The sequence below is a fragment of the Psammomys obesus genome, unplaced genomic scaffold (genome assembly GCF_907164565.1).
Source record: "Psammomys obesus unplaced genomic scaffold, mPsaObe1.curated_primary_1811, whole genome shotgun sequence".
Classification (NCBI taxonomy): domain Eukaryota; kingdom Metazoa; phylum Chordata; class Mammalia; order Rodentia; family Muridae; genus Psammomys; species Psammomys obesus.
In genome coordinates, this window is record NW_026585797.1 from 17,933,680 (window position 1) to 17,946,190 (window position 12,511).

The 12,511-nt window shown below is 45.7% G+C and overlaps 1 protein-coding gene across 1 annotated transcript in view; it reads right to left on the reverse strand.

Moving 5' to 3' along the window:
• The window catches only part of Tbpl1 (TATA-box binding protein like 1), a 26,789-nt gene extending 15,227 nt beyond the window's left edge, over nucleotides 1–11,562 (reverse strand). Inside the window, exon 1 of the mRNA XM_055599366.1 lies at nucleotides 11,320–11,562. The gene's annotated coding sequence lies outside the window, so the exon portion shown is untranslated. The remainder of the gene's footprint in view (nucleotides 1–11,319) is intronic.
• Nucleotides 11,563–12,511: the final 949 nt, after the last annotated feature.

Consider the following 12,511-nt stretch of genomic DNA (forward strand, 5'->3'; position numbering starts at 1 on the left):
ACACACACACACACACACACACACACACACACACACACACACACACATTAGCCAGCTTAATCCATTCCTTCTGTTGAAAATGAGTTCACTGTACTTCAAAATGTGGCTTATGCTTCCTTGTTCTATAGCTCGAAATCACTTTTATTCAACCAACTCTGTAACAAGAAGCTAGAAACCTAAGCCTGAGCTCCATGCTAAGTAGGATCCAGAAATTCAGCAGTGACTTGGTAGAAGGGGACACAGAGTGTTCTCAATTCTGAAAGGCAGGCCAGCATGTACAGTGGAGGACTACAGGGAGAAACTGGAAAAGACAGGGTGTGTCAAATTGTGTCATCCTTGCCATATTAAGGGTTTTCGTATTTGTGACAGTTGCAGTGGTGGGCTAGAAGAGTGGGGGTGGGGAAAACATCACTTACACTTAGGATATAAGTCATCCATCCACTCAGCAACGGGAGGACCAGAAGCTGAGCTTGGTAAAGAAGCCATTAGCCCAGGTAGGTGTGGAACAGAGCAGCACTGGGTGAAAAGGAAAAGCTCAAGAGAAGGATAAAGAGGCCTTTGTGCCAGATACAGGGTGAGAAATGGGGGAAATGGAGGGAGACTGTCGGTCTGTGGCTAAGCTGGCCCTGCTGACCCTGAAAGAAGGCCACTTTGCGCAGGACAGGGAAATGGCTAACTCCAAAATGTGAGGCATCCAAGAGGAGATACAGAATACATAATCAGCAAAGTGCCTATCTTTCAGGCAGGTCTTGGTTTGGGTTAAAAATGAAAATCTGGAAATGCTAATTGAAAACAAAAACTGAAACTAAGAAGTCGGACACACAAGCCAAAAGCACAGTGTCTTTATTGTGAGTTCCGTTACAGTGTCCCTGGGCATACCTCAGTCACAGACACTGCCATGCTGTCAAGGCTGTCCTGTCTGAGTCTTCTTGGTAGACAGGAGGCTGCTCAGAAACACCATCTTTTTTCTGTACCCTGGCCTTGGCACGGTTCCCAGGGCACTATACACATGGTTCTCTCAGGCACACACGGCCGCCTAAGGGCTCAGCAGACCGCTCAGCTAAAGCAATCTCCTATGAGCCGTGTGACCAGGAAGGGACTGAACAGTGCCGAAGTGCCCTCATGTGTGAACACAGTGCACAGCCTAGCAGGGTGCTAGGACACGGCATGAACTTCCATGTGAGTCGCCTGGCCCTGCACTTGCACACAGTAAGCATTCAAATTCAGCTATTCTTGCTGCTACTATTATTATCTCCTTTCTTCCTCTTCTGTGAGCAGAGAAATGTTCAAAAATGGAAAGAGTTTCTGGTGATTCATTATAGCCCTCAAGCTTTGGAATAAGAATACTTCATGTGTCTTCAACTTTAAAAGCAAGAAGAAAAATAAAGCATACAATCTGACGTATCTGATCGATAAAATTAGTACGGCAGGAATCTAGATTTAGCCACGAATTTGAAAATAACTCCAGCCTTAAATAGAACTATTTTAAATCAAAAACACATGGTGGCCACTGACTTTGGGACAGGTCTGGGTCTGGACTGAATATCAAATGGTTGGTTGAGAAACAGGTGTGGGGAAGGTGGGTGGGACCGTCAAAGACTGACCAGGTACTACAAAAGAATATTACAAAACAATTATTTTGCTAAATTGTATTTAGGTCCCTACAGAAGCCACAAAACTATATAAACTACAGGTTTACACATTCAATTTGAAAATTAAGCTGAAAATGCTCCCTCTATTTTAAGGTACCGACTGTCTTAAGCAGGTCTTCCCTGTGTCCCTGTCCTCACTGACTACTGTCCCTGTTTCAAAAGACTACTGTTTGAAACCCTCAGAAGGGACATGTGGCTCATCCAGTAACCAGAAGGCTGAAACCGGAGGGTTGCTTGGAGTTGAAGCTAGCCTGGGCTCCAAGGTGAGTTCCACGTCATCCTGGGTTAGAGCGAGATCCCGTCTTTTCATAGTCCTGTCTCCTCTTTAAATCAGACATCCTTACTGAATGAAGTCTAAGGCAGCAGTGAGAAGTTAATAGTTTCAGCAGTTACACATGTCGGAAAACTGCATTGACAAACCTCTCTGTGCTTAAGGAGGCTGCTGTTTTCTTCAGACTTTAAGAAAACATGTCAAAACCTTAGTCCTCCTGGAGCTCTCTGGGCTTCAGGTGCGATCTGTGAATGTTATGGCTGGCTCCTATGTCAATCTTGACCTGTGAGAGACTTACTCTCACATTCCCAACTACCTACTAGGTATTATCTACTGAACGAATCCAACTCAGCCAAGCAGAACTCATCAATCTCCCAGGAACACTCGAGTGTTAGTGTAGGAGTGGAATCACCCTCCACCCATCTTAGCTAAAAATGTCTAAATCTTAGACAGCCATGTTCACTCACATGTATTATCCTAGCACTCTGGAGGCTGAGGCAGAGGAACTGCCATTGGTTTAAGGCTAGCCTGAGCTACATACAGGGTCCAGGTTAGCCTGGACTCAAGAGAGATGCTGGCTGAAACCCAAAACCCTGACCACAAAACTTCAGAACCCTCCTTGGTCTATCATTTTTCTCTTATGCCCAGTTAACTTCAAATCTGCATTCAAAGCAACAATTTTATTTTAGTCTTTCTTGCACATCATTATGGCAAGAGCCTCCTACTAGAACTTTTCTCTGTAGTCTCCAATGTTTAGCCATCTACCATATAACTACTAGAATAATCTTCCTAATTGTGCCGCATCCCTACTTCAAACAAACAAACAAACAAACAAACAAACAAAAGTCCAACCTCTTGACTCTCTCAGGCAAACAAAATAGGATCTAATGTGCTAGTCTTGGAATCCTCTGTGCTTCCCACCTCCAATTTTCCTTTTATAGCTGAATCTACTTAAAACACACCCTCACACCCTCTACTTTAGAGCATGCTGCTTGCAATGGCAGATCCCTTTTTGCCTGTGTCCAGTCCTTCAACTAACAAGCTCTTACTCTAGCTGTAGCTGCCCTCAGTATGAAACTGGAGTCAGCCCAGCCCTGTGGGTCGACAGGGAAGGAACCTCTCAGCAGTTACAGTCTAATGGTAAAAGCAGAAGATAAATAGGCCAGCAATGAAATGTTAAGAAACTGTGACCTAGGAAATAAACCAGATGCTGAGATACTTTATGAGGATGATCCAGGGAAGTGATTTCAACTACCTTTAGAAATGAGATGCCAGTCTTAAAAAGAGATCGTGAGGAGGGAGTCCACGGAACAGGAGGACAGCCTAGCAGAGTACTCAGCAAAGGAAGCAATCTGTCTGTGTTTTGTTTACTAGATGGCACACACCAAAAGCTCTGGAGAAACAGTTCCACTTAAATGTTTTCAGATCCTGCATCAGCAACTTAGTTGCTGAGTTAAATGAATACTTTTGGAACAAATCAAGAAACTGCAGGACTGAGGCACGCGGAAAGAATGGATTTTATTCAAGGTGGCAATAAGTACCACAGAAATGGAGATTTAGACTTATTTAAAACAAACAGCAAACCAAGAGGCATGTATCCTAATCTATATGTAGCACTGTTTACATCACTTTCCTTTTCCCCCAAATTACCCTGTCTTTATGTCACCCGAGGACCCTAAGTCAAGCAATTCTTCAAACTATTCGATGATAACGGTCAGCACAGAATGGCTAACCTTCCAGTCTACTTCAGTGTACTCTTCAGTTCACAGAATGTTCTTATTCCTCTCTTCACAAAGGAAGGCAGAAAACCAACACAAGACAAAGAATACAGCTGCACAGGTAGTCTAAGGTAGCACTTGGGTATGATCTCAGGAACTGGGGAGCCAGAGGATCACCAGTTCAAAGACAGTCAGGAATACAAAGCAAGATCCCACCTCACCTCACCTCAGGGCAGGCAGGCAGACAAACCAAACATTGGTTTCACAATCTGAAGCTCTTCTAAATTAACAAGCAAAACCTCCAAAATCCAAAGTAGGGATGCGCATTTTCGAAACAAAAAGAACTAAGCACTCACCTGCTGCTTCCCCTCACTGGCTGCTTCTTGGAGGTATGTTCTGAGACACACCCGGGCTGTGTGACACAGCCTGCCGCTCCTAGGCCTACAAATGTGTGCAGTGTGATTCCCGCCTTGCATTTTAGAGGCAATGGCAGCACAATAGTGGCTGGCTGTGCGTCTAAACATACCTAAACCTAGAAAAGGTACATTAAAAACACAGGCGACAGGAAGTCTTCAGTTCCATCATACTAATATCACCATCACCAATGTGGTTCATAGGTATCATAGAAAACTGCCCAAGTAGGTCTGCACTGCAGTGGATTTGAAATTACTGCCAAGCTTTATTTAATCTGTCATATTGTAACTCATGCTAGAATATGTGCTTAGGAAGGTGAGAGAATTACTCATAGGGATTTTCTGTGTTTGTTTTGAACACATGTTCTGATGTAACTCAACATGGCCCTCTAACTCACTATGCTGCTAAAGATGACCTTATACTCCGAATCCTCCTGCCTACACCTCCCATGAACTTATACTCCTAATCCTCCTGCCTCCACCCCCCAAGTGCCATGATTACAGGCAGGTACAAATGGTCATGCCTGGCTCATTCAATATTTTCTAATCTGCTATGACATGTCAGATAATTTTCCCTGAACTACCATAAGACCACAGAACAGACAGTATCTTTCAGAGCAGCACAGCACATCTGTTGAATAACTATAAACTAGTGTCCACTTTCAACATGGCTAAGCTTCCATGACCTCCCTAAGCATGACCAACAAGGATCCTGGGATGTGGCCAAGCCATGATCAATTCAAGGCTGCTTACGACTCCTTCACTTAGCTGTCTGAACAGACAGGTGAGGAGATAGAACAGTCATAAGCAATGAGGGAAACCACTGTGGCTCCACAGAAGTGTGTGGCAAGTCAAACAGAATGGAGTAAGTCTTGTGCCACAAAAGCTTCAGGTCCACCGTGAGCTATCTGAGGTTGAGACACACCACGAGCCATCTTCACATCTCCACCCTGGGCTATAGATTAGCTTCAGATCTTTGTATCTGTACGGCAACATATGTCTGCAAATAGTACGGTAGAAACACAGCAGGGAGCCAGCTGACCATGCAGCAGACCGTCTCCACACAGGAACTCTACTGTAAAGAGCAGTACTGACCTATTGGGGTGGGTCACTCAGAGTTGGTCTCTCACTTCACTCAGCACTCCTTTCTTTTTGACACAAGGTCTTGATATGTAGCCCTAGCCAGCCTGGAACTTAATATGCAGATGAGGCTGGCCTCAGTCTCTACCACACTGAGATCAAAGCCGTGAGCCACCACGACAGGCTCAGGTCCTGCTTTCCTGAAACTATTCCAATACCGTCATAGTATCTAAACTTAAAGGACCTATAAACATACATGGTTTGAGAAGAAAGCAGAAAAGCTACAATTAATTCTTCTCCCATCTTTCTCTTTTGTTGTTTTTTTAAGATCTGGGATCCATGTGGCTATGAAAAAGGGTTAACGCAATTTAATCAATACAGGACAGATTAGGACTGATCTAGCTGTTCAACTAAATCAATAAGGATCAACCAGACGTTAATTTCTTTAATCAGGAAAACAAAGTCTTACCTCTGAATACAAACATACTTGGCTAATCTCATGTGTGAAATGCAAAAGAAACTTGGAAAAAGAAATCACAGAACTTTATCTCTACATCATACACCTTGCTTTTTGTTACTTGTCTGAGTGGAATCCTCAGCTAATACACTTTAAAAGATGACATAGTGCATATTTTATAAAAATACTATTCCAACATGAAAACAGGACTTAGATATTAGACAAAATAGAAAAAAAATTGTTTGAAATCCCTCTTGTTTAAGCAAAAACTTTCTTTTTTGATACAGGGTCTTACTCTGATCTCTGGCTGGTCTAGCACTCACAGGGATCCTCCTGTCTCAAGCCTTCTGGGTACTGAGATTACAGCAAACTTTTTTTTTAAGTATTTTCAAACATTCAATTAAAAGATTTAGATTTAACTTTAAATTAGCTGGCTTGATCATTAACTATAATTATCAAGTTATTTCCCTAATTACGTAGTCTCAATATTTGTATTGAGCCTTACCACAATAAAAAAGGTTTCTTTCTTTTTCTTTTTTTTTTTTTTTTCAGCCCTAAAGTCCTTTTGTAATCAGTGGCACAGGGCAACAGCTTTTGCTACTTCTAAAATTTTAAGAAAGCTACTATTTGTTTTACAACAACCATAGTGGCATGGAAAACTCAAATCAAATGACTGATATGGGCATTAACAAATTTCAAGTTTATCATCAATTAAAGTAACAAGTAACAAAGACTGACTCGTCAGACAGACCAGCTCTGCCAGAGGAATCAACAGGGCCTATTTTATTCACAAGTATACACAGCCAAGCAGTGGGGTCCACAGGGAAACAGCCTTTCAATAGCTGTAACTGGGAGCCCGAGCAGGCTTTGTTGGTTTTCCTTTTCTAAGAAACATAGATGTCTGGCTTTACTTAGCCCATCTGCTCTAAGTGATAACCAGATGCTCCTGTGACAATTAGAAAATCTAAAAAAGTACTCCCCTGCACTAAAACCTAACTGCAGAGATGAGCTCAATAGCCTGGGATCAAAAGGAACGTCAACAATGTAACAGAAAGTCTGGGAACAAAAGAAAGGAATCAGTGATCTGATGGCTCCTTCAGCACACTTGTGGCACTGCTGCTCACAGCACGCTCAGGGCATTCTTAGCTCTCTTCCTCTTCACAGCAACTCTTTGAGTAGTACAGATATGCACTCCATACTGCAGACAGTGATGTCACACCATTAACAAAAAGCAGAGCCATGATGCTGAACACAGGCGGCTGCAGGGCTGGCACAGACGATGCTTTTAATATACCAACTCTAACACCAAGAAAGTGTAGCCAATCCTGATCCAGCTACTGCCTTATCACTAAGAGCTTCAAACTTAGGAGTAGAAGGCAGGTTGACACCACTGGAAGCAATGGTTCACTTAATGATAAACTAAACCCCCACCCATGTCCGTCTACCCAAAAAGCTGTCTTTCTTCCTAGGCAGTGTTAGTACTAACAAGTCATGACAAAATGCTGTCCTTTGCACACTCATTTCTAGTTCTCTTTTTCTAATCTTATGTGTGTACACAAACAGGTTCATGCTTCTGTGTGTGTGCTACAGCACAGACACCAGGACACCTTTGACCTTACTGAAGACAGAATCTCTTCTGGTCCACTGCTGCTTATGCCAGGCTAGCTAGCCCAGGCTTTGGGGGAAGTCTTCAGTCTCTGCAGCCCTTCTAGCCACAAGATCACAAGGATTCCAGCCACACGACCCCAACTGACTTTGTGGGTTCTGGGGATCTGAAGCCAGGCCCTCACACTTGCATGCCAGGAGCTGTACCCACTGAGCCATCTCCCTAGGCCTCAGCATTCTGTCCAATGAGTGAACTATCTGGTTAAAATAAGCTACAATCAAACTTTTGTTGTGCATGGGGGATGAAATTTTAAAGTTTTGGTGACCCCATGTGTCTACATTGCTCAGGAACACACTATGATGTAGGGCTTAAACATTAGTAAGATTTCTGGTAACGTGTCTCCCTGCACAAACCCAGTCACTCAAGACAAATCATCTTCCGTGTCACATTTAGTCACAAGTAAGGCCAGGTGAGCAAAATTTCCACAGTGACCTTACTGTTTACCACTAATGACACACTTCTGGAATCTTGCTTTTTCACAACCATAAAAATAACAAAACACATACTCCACATCCCTTCTGAAGATGGACTACATCATAATACAAAAATGACACCTGCCTAGATGTCCTGAAAGACCCCAGGTCTGTCTCAACTTCTAGACCTCTCCCACAGCGATACCCAAGACACAATCCAGCCGAGGCAGTAGGGCTGTCCATTATACTGCTGAGTCATTAAAATATAAGCCCCAGCCGTGTCTGGGATTTTGGGTGCTTATAATTTGCAGAGAGAATAAGAAGTAGGAATGTCACACAGGAAAAAACTAACTTTTCAAGAAGTTTTCTGGGTTCCTGGCCCCAGCACTATACCAAACAAACAAACAAACAAAATCCAAAAACCAACCAAACAAAAACAGGCTCCCCTTCGTGCATTACAGACGCACCAAAGTGCAATAAAAATAAACATGCTAGCTCCATCTAGTAAACAAGTTAATCTTCAAAATACACATAAAGGGTATAAACACACACGGTGACAACGACTCACAGGAGTGCTGACCTCCCTAGAAGCTTCTGTAGTATCAGGCAGGATCGTCCACACACCGACAATCACAGTGCCAGTAAGCAGTACAACATCTAAACTTCAAGTTCACATCAGTCGTGTCATGGTACCCATGTCTGTGACTTCTCTGGCATCTTCATGAACACACTACAGAAGCACACTGCAAGCAGCAGTCACAAAAGAGGTGAAATAAAACGAACAGAAATTTCAGGAAAATTTTATAGTTCAAATGTCAGCTGAAAATCTCCAGACACTAAAGGTTTTCATTTGGAAACATGATGAAATCGTTCTACTCTAAACTCTTCCAAATCAATTTAAACTTTATTTTTCATAGTAATAATTTCATCACATGGCTGATGACGCAACAGAAAGAAATCAATTACCTAGTTACTAAGTGGCCTCCTTTGTTTAAGATGTCCTCATGCCCACTCAACTACATCATAGAGAATTTGCTGGCTCTTAAATAATGTCACATTTCTGATGAGAAATGACACATTTTCAAATGTTCAGCTATGTTCCACGATCTGTTGTACATTATAGCAAATTCTGCACATTCTACTCATAGATTAACCGTGAAAATCTTCAGTTGGGAAATATTCCACCTGAAGAAAAAACAACGCGTGGAAACAACTTCTGTGCTTCCCTCAAAATTGCAAAATGTAATTTTAGTCAAATATTCAGATGCAAAATGGAAAGATGGGTGCTGAAAATAGTTTAGATTAAGAATTTCAAAAGTCTTAGATTCAATTTATAACGCACAAGGGTGTGTAACACCTTCTTATCCTGAGAAAAAGTGACTCTTGTAACAGCAGCACCACATGGGCTTCTTGTTCTCAAGCACCTTTATGAGGAGCTCAAATATTTTCACACACTTTATTTCAATACCATCTTTTGAGTCAGAATGCATTTGCATAGCAGTTATTCTGAAAGAATACAGAACATCTGAAATGCCCACTCCAATTCTCCAAATAAAAGGATTCTTAGGAAAACGCAACAAAGTGCCATTAATGAAAAACATACACAAGCCCAGGGCATGTGCCAAAAACTCCCCGTGAAGCAGAAAAAATACAAAAAGTATAAAAAAGCACTTTTGATCAGGGTACAAGTAGAGAGAGGAAGACCATGGAATGCTGGGGCCAACACTGGTGGAAAGCCGAAACCGGATTAAAAGCTAGACTTGACTTGCATTCAGGGACCACAGGAGATGGAGGTCTCAGCAAACAGTCCAGGTGAACAGGGTACAGAGAGCAGCTCTGAGGTGTAGGGAGTTCCTTGTGATGGACTGGAGAAATCCAGCACTCAGCCCCACAACCTCCAGTGGGATGATCCCCAAACAGCCTCCAAACAACAGCCACATGAACACAGGCAGCAGCGTCTCACCCCGGCCTCTAAAACACTGACTTTTTCATCCCAAGAGTTTTAGAGCCTAATCTGTTTTCCACTGTTCAAATTTCCAGTCCTTTTTAAAGGAAGCTGCTCATCTCCTTGTAAATCTGGAAATTCTTCAACTAATAGCACTGTACCCAAAAGTCCCTTAAAATGAAGCCTACAACTGAAAAAAAGTGTACCCTGCCTGGCTCCTGTTCCAGAGAGCACACAGAAGATCATTTCTCATGAGGTTCTGGTACTCATTTTTGGGAGCACAGAGCATCCAAGAGGGTTGGGAGTAATGATGGCATCCTTTTGCTTAGGGGAAGTCAGCTTAGCAACTGAATTTGTGGTTCACAAGTTGCCTTGATAATTATCAATGCTGTTTTCATCATTAATCTTCAACGTTGTACAAAGAGCCTTGTTTCTACTGACCATAGAAATGTTATTGCTGCAGACTCTGACTTTTGCTGAACCACACAGAAACATCATTTACTGATGGGAAATTCAGTTTTGTTTTCTGATACACACACACACACACATAAATCTCAGGAAGACCTGGAACTTATTATCATGTACTCCAAGTGAGCCTTAGTTAGACTCAGATCAGATCCTCTTGCCTCAACCTCCCAAATGCTGGGATCACAGCATCCAACCTAATATGGTTTAGGAAAGTATAAAACAAGCAGTTTGTGATGCAAGGCTCGAAGAATACAAACTGATGAATATTTAATTGGCGTATCCAAACCCTAAATAACTCTTTCCACCAGACAGTCTAAAAATCACTTTTTCATCTGAATGGGCTGCTATTTTCTCAAAATTGGAAAGAGACTGCAAATTATGGCCAGAAGACTGAATTTCCTCCTTACACTCTCCTTTTTCAAGTACCTCAGGTAACCTGTTATGGCTTTGCACAAGTCACATTCTAAGGTAAAAACACACAAGTTCATACTAGTCACTGTCAGCGTTGCTCTGCAGGTGACAGATACAGTCACAGATCTCACAGATGTGGACTTGGCCGCAGCTTGACTCTTCCGTGCAATGTGCACACTGGCAGAGCCTGAAGATGCACAGCTCGGCAAGAAAAAAAAGAAAAAGAAAAAGAAAAAGGAGCGTTCTCTATTTCAGTCGCTTCCTATTTCATTTACTTCTAGGATCCGTCCTCCGGGCCACTGCGAAGCGATTATCCAGGCCCCCTCCACTCTCATCCCTTGCTCAGCCCTATTCATCTCTTCCCGCGTTCCAGATCCTTCTTCCCCGAAGCCTAATTCGGCTACTACTATTATTATAAAGCGGGGCTCCCGACAAGTGCCAGAAGCAAGAGGCGCGCTGTCTAGGGTGAGCCTTCCCACAGCTGCACTGGGAAAGGGGGGGGAGGGGTCGCCGCAAGTTTTCCGACAAGCCGCGGACCCCTCGCGTAGTGGCACCGTCCCTCTTTGCCCTCCGGCTAGGACCAACCCTGCCGGTCTCCCGCGGCGAGGGAGGCAGGAGCGCCCCACCCCCACCCCGTTATCCCTATCGGGATGCCCAAGTCGTCCGTCCGTCCCCGGCACCAGCCAGCGGCCCGCGGCACTCCCCCACTCTCCGATCGGGTCCCCGCCCCGCAACGCACACCGCAGCCCGGGCCGGTGAGCAGATGCCCCGCCGCCGCTCGCCCCGGGCCCGCCTCCCCCTCCCGGGACCGCCCGACGGGGTTACCGTGGGAAGACGGGGCGGTCGCAGAGGACGCGGCGGCAGCGGTGCTGCCGGTTGCGTCGGACACGGAGGAAGAGCTGGAGGACAAGGATGAAGATGAGGCGGGTCCGCTCCCCAGTCTCCATGGAACTCCCGCCCCGGCCCGTTGCTAGGAGCCCCCGAGGCTCGGGCTCCGTTTCTCGCTTTGTTGTTCCGGGTACAGGGCGGCCGCCGCTTCCCCCGCGACAATAAATAGACTAGGCGCGGGGGACCATAGAGACGGCACTCGGCGGCCAGAGCGCCGCCGAACCCCGACGCTCCGGGGAGCCGCGCTAGCCACCCACTTCCGGCTCTCGCTGCTCCCGCTGTCGCAGCCCCAGCCCCAAGCTCCGGCTCTGTTTCCTGTTTCCTGAAGTTGTCGGGAAGGCCTCCCCGCGGGTGGGCAGGGGGAGGCGGAAGTAGCCGGAGGGTGCAGGGAGCCGGGGCTGCGCCAGGCGTCGCCTGCCGTGGTCTTGAAACCCTTTGCTAGTTTACAGCTGATTGCTGGACAAGAGCATAGCACAAATGGGCTTTAATGTGGTGTTTTAAGCCAGGACTTCGCCTCGGACCCGTCCGCTCATGGCTAGCAGTCACTGGGCCCCAGTCCCGACCTGGGGGGAGGGGCGGGCATCCCCGGCCTTACTCAGCGAGGGCCCGGAGGGCGGGAGCAGCGGGGCTGGCAGGACGCTAGCGACGCACCCTCGCCGGTTTGAACGGCCGCACCCGGCCGAGTGCTACCTCGGGGCTCCTCGGGGCGGCGTGAGGGGAGCTCCGCGCGGAGAAGCCTCGTAACGGCCCTGCAGCGGCGCCGCCCCCGCGCGGCCCGGCCCTCTCCCCCGCCGGCGAGCCTCCGACGGCGGAGGAGGTCTCCCCGGGCAGCCTGAACCGGCTTCCTCAGGTGGTCTGGCCGCTGACTGGGGTCACTTGGCCTTTTGATAGTGACCAGGGCCGACTTCTGAAGGTCTGGGAGGTACACAACCACTTGGGAATTTACCAATTTGAGAAGCAGCCAACGATGTGTGTTTATCTCTTTTGCCTACTCCTTAAGTGTGAAAACACGCACACACAGCCCTTGAACGTTTTAAAGCTCTGTAGGACAGATTTGCGTCAGTTCTCGGGTCTGTGTTTTTGAGCGACGTTAGGTGTACCTTCTGTGGGATAGAATGACCAGAAGCTG